General features: G+C 43.4%; 1 protein-coding gene across 1 annotated transcript in view; it reads right to left on the reverse strand.

Moving 5' to 3' along the window:
- Positions 1–13873, reverse strand: part of SNX10 (sorting nexin 10) — a 36022-nt gene extending 22149 nt beyond the window's left edge. Inside the window, exon 1 of the mRNA XM_058421712.1 lies at positions 13823–13873. The gene's annotated coding sequence lies outside the window, so the exon portion shown is untranslated. The remainder of the gene's footprint in view (positions 1–13822) is intronic.
- Between the last annotated feature and the right edge of the window lie 334 nt (positions 13874–14207).

Raw genomic sequence — 14207 nt, forward strand, 5'->3', positions numbered from 1 at the left:
GCCTGGAGAACAGGCTGATTCCTACCTGGCTACACCCTCCTTCCAGGCAGTTGTAGGGAGCTCCCCTGAGCCTCCTTTCCTCCAGGCTGAACACCCCCAGCCCCCTCAGCTGCTCCTCGCAGGACACACTCTGCAGACCCTCCCCCAGCTGCCCTTCTCTGGACTCACTCCCGCACCTCAATGTCCTTCTCCAAGTGAGGCGCCCAGAACTGGACACAGGATTTGAGATGCAGCCTCAGAAGTGCAGAGTACAGGCAAAAAACCCCACTGTGTGGGGCTCAGGCTGTTTGAAGAAGATTCTTTCCGCTATCTCTCATCACTGAGTATAGTTGTAAACCTATACAGCTTGATGTTATTTTCCCCCCTTTCTGATCTGGTTGAATGTGTTGTGGCTTTTTGCAAAATGGCAATTCAAATTTTTTTTTTCCAGTTATGTATCTTTATTCCATCAAATTCTGCAGCGTGTTTCTCTCCTGTCTCTAAGCTGATTTAAGTGAGAAATTATGCATTCCCAAAATATCTCGTTCTTAACACTGCTAGCGAATTACAAGGCTAAAATAGTACATTTAGTTTTGTCATCTGTTTTTCTAATGACCAAGTTATGTGCTGGTGCAGGTTAGCAAGAACAGCTTAAACTCCAAACAGCCACCACAATTTTAAATATTTAGTGGCAAAAAATTAATATTTCAACACCAAAAAGCTTCCTAAAATATTTAAAATACATCAGTTTTTCATCAAGTAATTTGGGGGGAAAAAAAATCAATAATGGAAATGCAAGCCCCAAAAAGCTGCCTTTTTTCACTGCTTTCAGTAAGATTGCCCAGTCATGCTGCAGCCACTTGCAAATATACTGAATACAATATCCTGTCTGGTAGCAAGATATATATTTGGGGACTTCTGTAACACATAGAGAAGTCAGTGAAGCAGAACGCATAGTGAAGCCAGTGAAGCTTAAGAAGCTATCTTTTTATCTTGAGAAAAAACTACCCAAAATACCAGTGATGGAGAAAAACAGCCATCAGAAGACAAACTGAAGGCTTTTTGGTCTTTTTACTCTAACCAAAATTTTCTCTGACAGGGAAATGAACAAGTGCTGGGAAACAGAATCAAAAAAACCAGCAGTCGATCTGTAGTTTCGATAAAACACTTTCTGTTGAAACTGGGAAAATCCCCCCACATTGCTTCACATTGCTTTGAGTACATTTTTGTTCTGCTTCTGATCCATTATCAGTCTGAAGACTTCTTTCTTTTATTAGTTTCATATACTTACTATATCAGCTGCTTCTCACAGTACATATTTTTTATGGTTCTTGATTGCATAACCAACAACACTGCCAGGGAACAGCTCCACAACTGCTAATAACAACCACTCAAAAGTAAAAAGATTACGTAGGATGAATTGCCATAATTCCTGTGCCTAAAAAAGAATCAGGAAGAAGAGGGAGGAAAAAACCAAGTACTGCAGTGCTTTTCTTAGGGGAAACAGATAAACGGCAATGCTCTTCTTAAGGGTAATAGATAAATAATATCAGGTATTATATTTTATTTCATGTTTTAGAGATTAGTTTCTATTTTAAAATCTAAATTAAAACAGATAATCTAACATTAATAGGGAAATACCCTTTTATCATGTAGATAGACTGCTCCTAAAGGAGGAAGCATTCCCAAACTGAAAGATGAAAACTCAAGCAAGTAGCACAGACAAAACCCATATCAACTTGGTCTAAGAACAGCATGAACAAATGCAAGCCCTCCTGGCTGCCTCACCAGTGGCTGTATTTAGCTGCACTGATATTTAATGACTTCACTCATTACTGGGCAGTGGCCTATGCAATATCTTTACCTGCTCTGGGAGTGCTCACACATTCCATGTGGTCACTGTTCCAAGGATAAATGCTGCTAGTCAGCTCATCCATCCATCCATCCATCCACCTTTGGTTATTTCTAATCATATAACTAAATGACCACCTTCAGGCTTTAATGGGGAAGTGTGATTTAGTTTTAGACCTTGGTGATGATTGAAAGTACTAGCCAGTCATAAGCAAAGTCCTCAGCTGTGCTTTCAAGGTTGCTCCCACCATCAGTATCAAATGAAACTTTGATTCAAGGCTTCAATATAACCAAGACAGTGAGAGAGAGAAAAATTAAATCGCTAAATGTTTACAAGTCCTTCCTGCATTTTATATTTTGCTCACCTTAAGACTCAAACAAAGTCATAATAATTTTCATTTATGGCCTGTAAAAAGTTCACCTGCATCCATACATGGAGTTCACTGTCAAAGAACATGACCATATGCACCTGGCCACACTATATTCCTGAAAGGCAAGTGATCTATGTGGTTTGTAAGGAAAATACACATGCAGGGGTGATGGAAGGGGGAGGAACAGGAAGAATAAATAAGAGATGCTCTGGAGAGTTAAAAAAAAAACCCCTAAACCTATAAAAATACACCATTCTGTGTTGCCAAATTGACCTCATCCAAACACAGCTTGGCATTTACAGTAATTGGGTACATGGCTATCACAGAGTTACTGCTCTTGTTGATGGGAAAAATCTTATTCAAATGCTGTTCCTCAAGCAGGGACTTTCAGTCAATCCAGAATAAGTCAAATGCAGCATAAGGTAATGCCTTCTACTTCACCTGTTCCACCTGAGCACCCGGGGTCAACCCAAGCGTACTGATCAGAGTCATGAGTTCACTTCTGTTCCTCACTGTCCATGAACCAGATGGTGAGGAATGAAACTCCAGACTGTGCAGGTCACAGAGCATGCCCCTCCTTTCATCTATCCTGACGGTTATTGGCCTCACCCTCCCTCAGCAAATTACTTACTTTAAGAATCTGTTGGTCAGAAGAGAAAAGAGACATCAGCATTTTCATCTAAACTTTACACAATAGTCAGGAATACACAGCCTGCTTAGTGAGATCAACAAAATGAAGTATCCCTTGAGCAAATCCTTCTCACTTCCCAGGGTCAAAGTACCTGTTTCATCAGTGTTCTTCTATCACTGTAGGAGCAGAATCATTTCACTGCTAAGCAAAAAAACACGCACGTTGTCTAAGCTGCTTTTAAAAGAACAAGAGTTTTCCAAACCACTGACAGAACTCACACACCTTCCCTTCCATCAAAATGCAATGTAGAAAAGCACTGCCAAATATCCTGCCTTTGTGGCTGCACTTGAAATTCCCAGGCACTGTTGCCAAGATGCTTAGTTAACTTCTCCTTCCTATGTAATTTCATTCCATTTGGTTTCTAAACACTTGTTTATGGCCATGAGGTATGGAACAGCTTCTCCTTAACCACTACATTAGCATGTCTCCCCAGTCAGCCATTGCCTTGTCTTCCTGGCTATTAAGACATATTTTACCAGAAGAACAAATCTGGATCATTAAAAAAAGGAAAAAACCAAGAAGACAATATATAAGAATTTTTCATTTGTTTCAGAGGAACTTGAGAATCAAAGAGTTAAGGAGAAATACTAATTTCCCTCTACCCTCCAAAATAAATACATTACAAGGATTATAGTGTCAGCTGTGGGTCACAGATTTCCAGTTGCAGTGGTATTATACCACGCTTTGAATTGCTTCAAGTTAATACCATATTGCTGGACAGCAGCATAACATGTACCAAGCCTTTCTGAAACCTATAAAAGCCTAAAGATAAACAAGGAAGAAGTACTAAGAAATCTTTTCAGAGTAGGAGAGAGCATCAGATGTTTCCCCATTCCTCTTTTTGTTGTTGTGGTTGGGTGGCTTTTGGGGGGGTTGGTTTTTTTTCTCAGGCTCAGATTGCAGACATGCACACAACCAAAGGACTTCATGGATATTCTGTAGTTTTAGTGGGTTGCTGATCTCAGAGCAACTATGACTTTGGTTTTCTCATGATAGAAACTACTGGTAAGGCTAATGCCGGCACTTGGGATTTTAGGCAACAACTACAGAACAGTAATTGTGGGTCGAGTCACTGAAAGAAGAGTAAATGTAAGAGCTGGTCATGGTAATTATTTATTATTCAGCGCTAATACTTGCCACTGCTTCTGCAGAAAACCAAGGAACCACTCAAAAGTTTTCTGCAGCTCCAGCTCCTGTATTTTCCAGGCAGACTGTCAAGCCGGTTTGCTATGTGAGCCTGCCTTTGCTATTCTTTCCAATTCTTATGGTGCATAAGAGGCAGATAAAACTAAGCAAAATGATTTTGTGGCATAGATAATCACAGGTTTTGTTGCTAGGACATTTTCAGAAGGCTGACAAGGAGATAAAGCAGTCTTTGAAGGAAGCATTGGTGACCTTCAAGGTAAAGTTTCAGGAAGCGTGCTTGCTCCAGGGAGTTTTTCAGATCCCTTGAGCTAGGAGAAATCAATTTCAGAAGAAAGAGCAACCTTGGCAAGCTAGCAAATTCAACCATCTTTTCAGCTGTACTCAACATGGAAAACACTGGACAGGCACCAGGCTTCTTACTGATACTTACACAGAACAGGCACACCACTGGCACTGAAACTACCTCGGAGCTGGGAAAGAAGCGAGTAATTTCCATGCTAAACCACTCACTGAATAGCACTGTGTACTTCGCAAGGGACAGTTCTGTTCATTTGCAGAAGTGATAAGTGAGGATGTACACAGTGTGCACTCATAACCCACACAGATCTTAGGAGGTACACCAGCACAGACAGATAAGCCACCCCTAGGTATTTTTAACATGATGCAAAACAACACATTAGACAGATGTTACTTTTTGAAACCAGCAAGGTGGGGGTTGTAAAGAGAGACTAATGTCTCAGCATTTCAGAACACAGATTGAATTCCTAAGAAAAATATTAAATGCTGCTTCTGAATGAAGGTTCAGAGAATGTATGTCTTTCTCTCAAAAATCCACGTTTTCCTCAGAAATTATTTAATTGCATGAAATCAAGTTAAGTTGCCTTTAAAGTAGTATCTTTCTAAAAATACTAAAAATAGTATCTTTCTCGAGGTATCTCTGTAATAACTAATTTTTACTTATCACAGGAAAAGAAGGGCTGATGGAAGCTGTATCTTTGCTGCTGAGTAAGCAGAACAAAAGTCAGCAAATGTAGTCTTATCTCCACATTTCCTTCTCTGTCTTTCAGATGCAGAGGCTGCCATCACCTGACCCTTCCCTTCCTGACTCACCTGCTGAAACACTTTGAATCTTATGTGCCAGAAATTTCTCTTTTTTTTTTCTTATTTCAAAATCTTTTAATTTTTTTTGTCTGCTGCTTGAATTGCTGTCACTTAGCACTACATGTTTTAGCTTGACTTTTTTCCTGCTGCGGATTTCCTTAAGCTATCAAAACATCTATTTTTGTGATGTGCTACCTGCTCCAATCCAGGAAGTGTTAGTGTTTGGTCTTGTACCCAGAGAGGAAAGTAAAGCAAAAGTTATAGTTTTGGTTGCAACCACAGAATTAGAAGTCCCAGTTTCATGACATGTGTCTGGGGAGATGGCTGGGAAAGACCCAGCACAGATATAGTAAAAATAAAATGAACAGCTAAGCAGTATCATCCTGAGACAGATTGATCCTAAGTAGGCTGTATGACTGCAGCTCAAAACAATGGGTAAGATAGCAAGTATTGCAGCCAATACAGTGCGCCCACAAAGCATTTTGATCAACTCTCTTCAAACTGTTGTGTCTCTTGCATCTTTTAAGCTGACCAAGCCCATGACGGAGCATTACAACAGCGCAGCTGGATCAGATGTCCAGCCTGATCACACTATGGCCATTCACTCTTGGGGCTCTCTTCCCCTGAAGAACACATCAGATGGCCCATCATTGACACAAAATCTTACTGTTGTTACTTTTGTGTACCTGCATCCACATATTGCTCTACTTTGTGAGCTGGGTCAATCAACTACCAAATTTAAGACCATTTAAGAATGTATTAACAGTGAATTTGACTGGGCAGTTCACTTGTCCAACAAGCTTTGTTATCTTTCTAGATGCTAGACTGTGCCAATGTCACGAAAACAGTATTTTGGAAGCAAATAGCTTCTAAATAGTGCTACTTACTACTAAAGCAGGCAATTCTGAGAAACAAACAGCATTTGGCAGGAGAAACTTTTCTTGAGACTGACCAGTAAGAAAAACAAGCTGAAAACCAGTGATTCATCCAAATACCTGGATTTTCTACTTCTATTTATTTTGTGCCTAATGAACACTAAGATGTGATTTTGGTTGCTTTCACCCCTCTGCTGCACCCTGACTTTATAAGAATGTTATCAGCTTTTGGCCAATTCCCAGCACAGAAGGCTCATCTGTGATGTGGCAAACTTCTTTAGGAAGTTGTGAGACAACAGCAGGAGACACAGCAAATACACAAAAATGGGAGGGAGAAAAGAAAATCAACACATGAGTTTTTCTGCTCTGCCATCACAGCCAAGTCAAAGAAGTTGCTGGAACAAACACTGTTCAAGATAAGGTGATAAGAGAAGCAAGGATAGCAAACAGTGCTTGCAGGACAGGTACAGCTCACAGCTTGCTTTCACAGTGCCCAAAGCCATGTGATATTTTCCGACAATGAATTCAAGTAGACACTAAGTGATCTGAACAACAAGTTCTGCCTTCAGTTGGAGAAAGATTTCACACTCACAGAGCAGGTGCTGCCAAAATGAGCTGAATACACAGATCTGTATGACAAGCCTACGGGAAAAGAGTGGACTGAGAGGAAACTGGTTTGTGTTAAATAATGCTTATTCCACATTCACTTAAATATATTTATTTCAGGCCAAAAAAAGCACAATCCAGTCTTAGAACAAGTGTCAATTCATACCACCACACCTTTAACTAAACCAGTTGAAACGTACATATGGAAGTATTAGAAGTACTACTCTGTGATCCTGCAGTTAAATCCATACTAAATGCCCATCACGTGGCTGGTAGGATCTGATAACCACCAAGAGATCCTCTCCAGCTCTACTGGTTTGTAGAAACACAGTGATGTTGCAGGGAAAATGTCTTTTCGGCCCAGGGCTACGCACAGGTCTCAGAACAAAACCGCAATCACCTCAATGAAAGCAGCGGCGCAGACGAAGCAGGAGCAGAAGGTACCAGCTACCACACAGCCCCTGCAGCTGGGAGCCCATAGAGGAAAGCCCCCTGCAGGTATCCAGCCTCCCCCTCACCGCCTGTCACTTTTCTGCAGATCTGACACAATTAGGTCACTTCGCGCCACTGGAGACGTAAACAACCATTACTGAGGATGCGTTTCCTCTTTATAGGTGAGTTTCAAATCCTGCACCACGTTATGCACAGTAAGTGTTTTACATACTCGAAAGGCACTCTGTAAAGATAGTACTGTCCTTGACAGGGTCTGTATTATTGTCTAGCAGGAGAACAGGAAGGAGAATGGTTAGAGGTTTTAGTCATCTAGACTAAAAACAATTGCAATTGTAAAAGCTAGTTATTAACTGACTGCTGAAATCCAGAATTTCATCTACATTAAAGAGAGAATAAAGCTATTCGAGGCAGGAAAGTTATCTAGCTTAGCCAAGCTTACGGAGAAAAGACAGCACTCCTCAGAATTGAGCTTTGTTAAGAATTCAGCAAAAGACATAAAGCCACTTAGGATTTTTCGACACTGCTAACAACAAACAGACAAACAAACTTCTATTTCAGATGTCTAGGACAAGTCAATTATCACCCAAGACTGGAATGACAGAAGCTCTAGTGATCCTCAGGTGGTCAAAATAATTCTGGAGTGTCAGCTACTGTTTTTACACAGTGTTGGTCAGATGCTGTAAGCCCCAAAGCCTTATTTTTTCAAGCAAACCTATTACTCTAAGAAAAGATATTTAATGTGTACAACTCACCTTGGTCCAAAGGATCTGTGACTCTGGAAAACCTGGAGAAAATTAAAGAATCCTTTTTCGAAGGAAATCTTTGCTTATGCACATAGGCCATGGTACAGGATATTATTTTCCCAGTCTGACTGAAGCCTAAAGATTGCCTTATGTTCTCTTTAAAGATAGTCCACAGGACTCCAAATTATCTTTACAGTTATCTTGCATTAGTTACAAGGTTTGGTACAAATATTGATGGATAATTTTCCTGAGAACATCAAGATGCTTTCTTTGCGAGCTGACCTGGACTATCAACACCGACTTACCATGGTTTGCATTGAAGGCCTGCAATTCAGCTATGGAAAGCTCACAAAAAGAGACCTCAGCTAGGAGAGGATCTTGCATTTCCACTCTAAGGTTTAGCACTGGATTACATATCTACTGTTGACATCTTTTTCCCAGCCAGCAGGTCAAACAGATCTTCCAGCTCGGCATATTCTGTGATTCGTCTTCATCTACACAGAGAGGGGGAGACAAGGGGCTTTCCCTCATCTGGGAGGAGTGGTTTGCCTTCCTGCCTCCCAAACTCCAAACACTCATACCTGCAACCAGTGGCCAGACAGACCCAACAAATGCCACGTAGTCCTAAAGCCTTGGGGAGCACAACAACTCGTGTATCAGCTGTTAAACACCAGTCTTATTTCACATGTCTGAAGACATGTGAGGGTGTCTTTGGGCTAGGCATGAGAGACAAGGCTCTCATGTTAGACTCAGCTGTTCTCAAAGCATGATTGCAATGACACTACGTGCCAACGTGACTATTTATACACGAGTACCTGGCACGTCATAGGCTCTGGCATTATCAAGATGTTCTTCAGTGCCTGAGACTTGCAGATATGTCCCTTCTCCCCATAATCACTCCCCAACACCTCCACTGCCACCTCATCTTTTCATATGTCATTAGCAGAAATTAATTTCTTCTGGGGAAAGACACACTGCTCTTGAGAAAACAAAGCTTTCCCCTCTGGGAAGACAACTGAAGACCTCATTAAAACAGAAGCTAGAGTTATGACTAATTTAGAACCACACATCACTATTACACAATTAAAACAATGAGACTATTAGAAGGCAAAACTTATAACCTGGTGACTGCTGCTGTACACAAGAAGCAAGGCAGGTGAGCAGCTAGGGCCTCCCTGAGGGAAAGGAGGAGCAGGAACTTGTAGGGTGCGTGGGCAGCACACAGAGGTCAGGGTAAATTATTCACTGTCAATTCTACAGCAAAATACATGTTTCATTACAGGATTAGAACATTTGGCTTTGAAATGTAGTTTTAGCTATAAGTGACTGCATCTTCCTGGACATCTCTAGTAGAGAAGAAAGGGAAAGGAAGAAGTAATTTTCTTAAGTCACAAATTCTTTCAATCACACCACAAAAAAGCAGGCATGGAGGGTAAATTGCTTCCTCTTTTTAATCACAAGAGAGAAGATCCATAACGAAATTACAGCTGGTTTACCTGTTCTCAAACAAATGGAGCTCGCTGGTGTGCGTCCTGCCCCTCAGCTCAGTGACAATCTGTAACACCAGGCATGTGAAGATGTGCAAGAGGAGCAAAGAGAAATTCCCTTCAATCCAATCAAGTACTTCCTCTCAGGCTGGGCCCACAGGGTGATGCCTTTTGTAACAGTTTTTTCAGGGTTCATATCTATTGATGCATTCACCTGCCATACTGGGAGGCAGTTTGACACAAGTCATGCTGAGGTGCCAGTGGGACAACATGCAGTGCTGGTATATCGTGGACACCTTGAGCAACACCTGCACAGCATCGATCCAGAGACATACCCTGTTTAACTGCACACTTTCAGCAAAGCAGAAGAAAACAAACAAGAATGTAGTATGTATGTTATTTATGTCTGTCCCCTAGGTACTGAAGGAGTAAGTGCACCAGGGAGCAAGTCAAGGGCCAGCACAAAGGCTGGCAGACAGTGTGGGCTCCTTTCTCTGTGGAGAACAGGCCCAACAAAATCAGAAAGGAAACCAAAACCAGGAGCCCTGAGGACATTTAAGAGTTCTGTGAAGATGTTTCACTAATTAGGCCTCAAGAAAAAAACACGGATTGGAATTTCTCCAAGTTGAAAGAGGATCCCTGAAGGAACACTATGGGAATTGCAGAACCATTTGTGATTTCATCATTGGATTATGTTCCATTAAAACTCCCACTGTTCTGCCTGGTCTACAGAAATCTGGACAAGTAGGATTCAGACAGCTAAACTTAGATGTTCGGTGTCTTTGTGAATGCTCACACAGTGTCCTACTTACTCCTCAGCTGCTGCTCAAGAAGAGGGTGGATCAACTGTAGGTCATGTGCCAGCATGACAAGTGTTTTGGATCCCTCCAGACAGTCACCTGGAAAGGCACCAGTCACATACATCAGACCCATGCCCAAACTGCTGGATGCTGCACAGGCAGCACTTTGGTGCTATGTGCACTGCAGACAAATTCCTCAGAAGACCCTGCTCCTTCTGCAACATCTCCCACCACGAGGGTTTGTCTGTGCCTGGGATGCTGCAAATGGTTTCAGCTCCAAACTGTCTTTGCAGTCTCACTGCTTCTTCTTTCCCTCCCACAGATGCTTGATTTTAACAGCACAGAGAGCTGTTGACCAAGCGTGTGATTCAGTTGGAGCTTCTGCCAGCAAGGAAATCGTGATGGCAGCCCGCTTTCTGTGGGTGGAGAGGTCACACCCGCAGCCACCAATGAAGTGGCATGGCAAGCTTTTTATTTTTGCCTTCCTGTTTTTCAATGTCTATATACAAAACGTGAATGTTTTGTAAACATACTAATCAAGGATTTCTTTTTTTCCACTCCAAGCCGGGGAAGAAGAATGCTTACAAAAGGTGGTTTCTATTCTTAACTTCTGGGTAGAGATATAGCAAGCAATGATACAAAGATCCAAGCCAAACACTACGCAGCAAACTTGTGCACGTAGCTCCCTGTAGACATGAAGCATGATTTGCTTCTCTTTTCCAAGACTTATTTTGCCAAGAAGTCGGGAAATTTCTGTAGGACACAGAGCTGTGCTTTTCTCTTTGCATTTTTATCAGAAGAACAAAAAAGTTGCTGAGGGTTGTGGTTTTTTGTTTGGGTTTTTGGGTTTTTTTTTAGATAATAAAAATATGTAAAATGTTTAATGAGAAGAAAGAAAAAAACACAATATCCTAAATTATCGAGATCTCTTTTAGTTCTCTGTTTACAAAAGCCAAAACCGTATGCACCACACCACACGCATGGAAATTAGATCGATGTGACACACTGCAGAGATATGATACACCAAAGCTGTCACCTGTCTTATACTACCTACCTACTCCCAGGAAGCAAGAAACAGCCCCAGCAGTCCCTGTTGCTGAGTAAATGTTCACAACTTTTTTGCTTTGTGATTTATCATGGACTAGGTTTTGTTCTTTTGGGTTTTTTTGTTTTTTTTGTTCGCATTTTCTTTTTTAATCAACCTGCCAGAGGAGTGCTTCCTTCTTTCACATGGAGAAGTTACAAAATTGCATGATAAAAGCAAAGAAGGTTGCAGTTGCCTAAAACTATGTCAATTGGGAAACATACAGAGCAAAAATTGACTAAAATGAGGCCACAAGACTGATTCAGCCCTTCATGGTCAGAAAGGCCCCAAGCTCTGCATTGGTACCCTTGACAATATCTCTCATTCTCCAGGAGAAGGGCAGGCGGGGGGAACACCACACCGAAGCAAGTGCCTGATCTGCAGGATCAGCCCAGCATGACAAAGGCAACGCTGCTCTGTGGCAGGAGCAACGACCTGCCAGGGAAAGGAATGAGGGGTTTTTTTCATCAAGGAAAGGTGCTCTAGGATTGCTTAGCTAGGTATGTTCAAACTGATGACTGCCATGGCCTGTGTCCGGGTGGAAAAAGCTATTCTGTAAGAGAGCTATGTGCAGCAGCACAATGGATCTAAAATTTCTGTGAACAGAGCCTTCCCCCTTATTATGTTCTGTTCCTCATCTGTTCAGTGTAGCACTGAACTGCCTTGCATAGGTCACGTCACCAGTCCTGGCTCAATGGTGACAGTCCCCCAAGAGGTCACTTCACGTTTGCCAGCTAATGGTTTGATTCAGCTCTCCACTTGTTACTCAGTTTCACCCTAATCCTCTGTAGTTTTTGCTCAGTATGTCATAGTGCTTGGGAAGGGGAATCTCAGGACACTCGGAGCCTCGGCACAGCAGGGCACCACTCACGTGCGACCTGTACACTGCACCTATGCTGAAAGCACCTCATCGCTGTGGGCATGCAGACATCACAGAATGAGCTCAAGCAGCTACACCAGGGCTGGCTAACCTCCAGAACAGCTGTTCTTCAGGAGTTAATGTGGAAAAGCACAGCTGTTTTGCAATGGTAGAAGAGCACAAATCCTTAGTAGTAGTATTTTCCAAATATTTCCCTCCTTTAAAAAAAAATTAATTATTTTCCTAATAAAATTTTAAATCATCATCATCTATAATAAACGTACAAGTATTTCTATGAATAAAACTATGGTGTACCAATGCAAGATCTTTAAATTCATTAAAAGGCAAATGCTCCTTAGAGTCAACTTAAAATATACATTATAAACAAGAGGTTTCTGGATTTCAAGTCAAGCATTATAAATAACACCCTAACCTGAGCCAGGCATAATTATTATTTGCATCTTCTACGCAAAGAAAACATTGGTATTTCCACTTTTCTAAAGGAAGTCCAGTATTGCATCATTCAGGAAACCCCTGCATTGCATTACTTTCAGTTTCAGTTGCCTCTAGCACAAACAGGAAAACGTTTCCCTTCACTTGAGCTGTTTCTGTCACTGTGAGAAGCAGAGCGGGCAATGAAAACTCCAGCTGCAGTTTTCCTTGGGTCACGGGTGATGTGAGCACGTGCCCGGTGAGTGCCCCAAACACACCTGAGTGAGCCAGACCGCGATGCTCAACAGCTTGGCTCCGCATTTCCATCTGCCTTTATCCCCTGGACACTGCTAGCAGGATTAGGCAATATTTACTTAGAACTGCCATAGCCTTGAAGGGCTGTGAAAACACCCAGCCAGTTGTCCTGATCTGATGGTGACTGTGTCTCCAGGGCTGTGATCCCAGCAAGTGAGAGATGAGCAGCAAACACAGGCGCCTCAAGGAAAAGCACTGGCAGCTGCCCCAGTGCCTTTTATGCCCAACTCCAGAACGCGACAGCTCTAGCAGCCCTAAGTCACTGGAACTTCCTTTGCTTTATAAATCTGTTAGCTTTAATTGCATACTGTGTTTTCATAGGCTGTCTTCATATGTCCCTAAAAATTTCCCATGCCGCTTGACTTAGATAACACAGAATTTTAAAATAACATAAGGCGGTCGCCTAACAGAATAGTACATCGACTATAATGCATTTAATACAAAGGCATGCTATGATATACATTATATATTTGTATAGTATACATATATTGCACGTTATATAATGTATATGCACAACAATAACGATATGCATATATATACACACAGAGCTTTTGCACATCCCTGTGATCTTTAGATCACAGTTGCCAAAGGCGATGGATTTGCTATGGCAAACAAAGAGGAGCGAACCAAAACAAGATTAGTAGTAAATCTTCTCCCTGCCCGGCGTTAATCATTGCTAAGGGCCGTCATTTACCGCGCCGTAAACCGCGGCGGAGCCCTCTGTCAAAGATCAGCGGGAAAAACACGCTCCAAAGGGTCGGGAGCAGCGGAGCACCGCCCCCGGGGCACCCCAGCTGCCGGGCCAGTGCTTCCCGAGCCGCCCCTAAGGCGCGGCCGGTGCCCCCGAGCCCGGCGGCGCCCTCCGCCACCCGCAGCCCGGGGCCGGCCCGCAGCCCTCGCCCCGGCGCTGCCAGCTCCCCACGCACAGCCCCGGCCACCCGCCCCGCCGCGGCCGCTCCGGCGGCCCCAGCTGTCCGCACGGTCTGACACTCCCCGTCCCGCTCCCGCTCCCGCTCCCGCACGGCTCACCCGCCGCCGCCGCCGCTCCCGCCGCCGCCCAGAGCCGGCAGAACCCGGCGCGTCACCGGCAGCGGGCGGGGCCGCGCTCCCCGCTCCGCCCGGCCCCCGGAGACCCGGAGGGACCGCGAATGGCTTTCCTTGAGCGAGGGGTTCGTCCGTCCCTGTCGCTTGAGAGGGGGGAGGAGGCCGAGTCCCGGGGCCGCGCCTGTGGAGCGGAGCGGGGATGGAGGTGTGACCTGCATCCTCGTCGGATCTGCATCCTGATCGGATCTGCGTCCCGTGACCGAGTCACCTTGATTGAGTTGGGCTCTTTGGTGTTTACAGCTTGTAACACCTCAGTTGTAGGCGCCCCAAGTGCTTTATGAGATTGCACCCTAACTACGCGTCTTGCTCA

The sequence above is a fragment of the Hirundo rustica genome, chromosome 1 (genome assembly GCF_015227805.2).
Source record: "Hirundo rustica isolate bHirRus1 chromosome 1, bHirRus1.pri.v3, whole genome shotgun sequence".
Taxonomy (NCBI): Eukaryota; Metazoa; Chordata; class Aves; order Passeriformes; family Hirundinidae; genus Hirundo; species Hirundo rustica.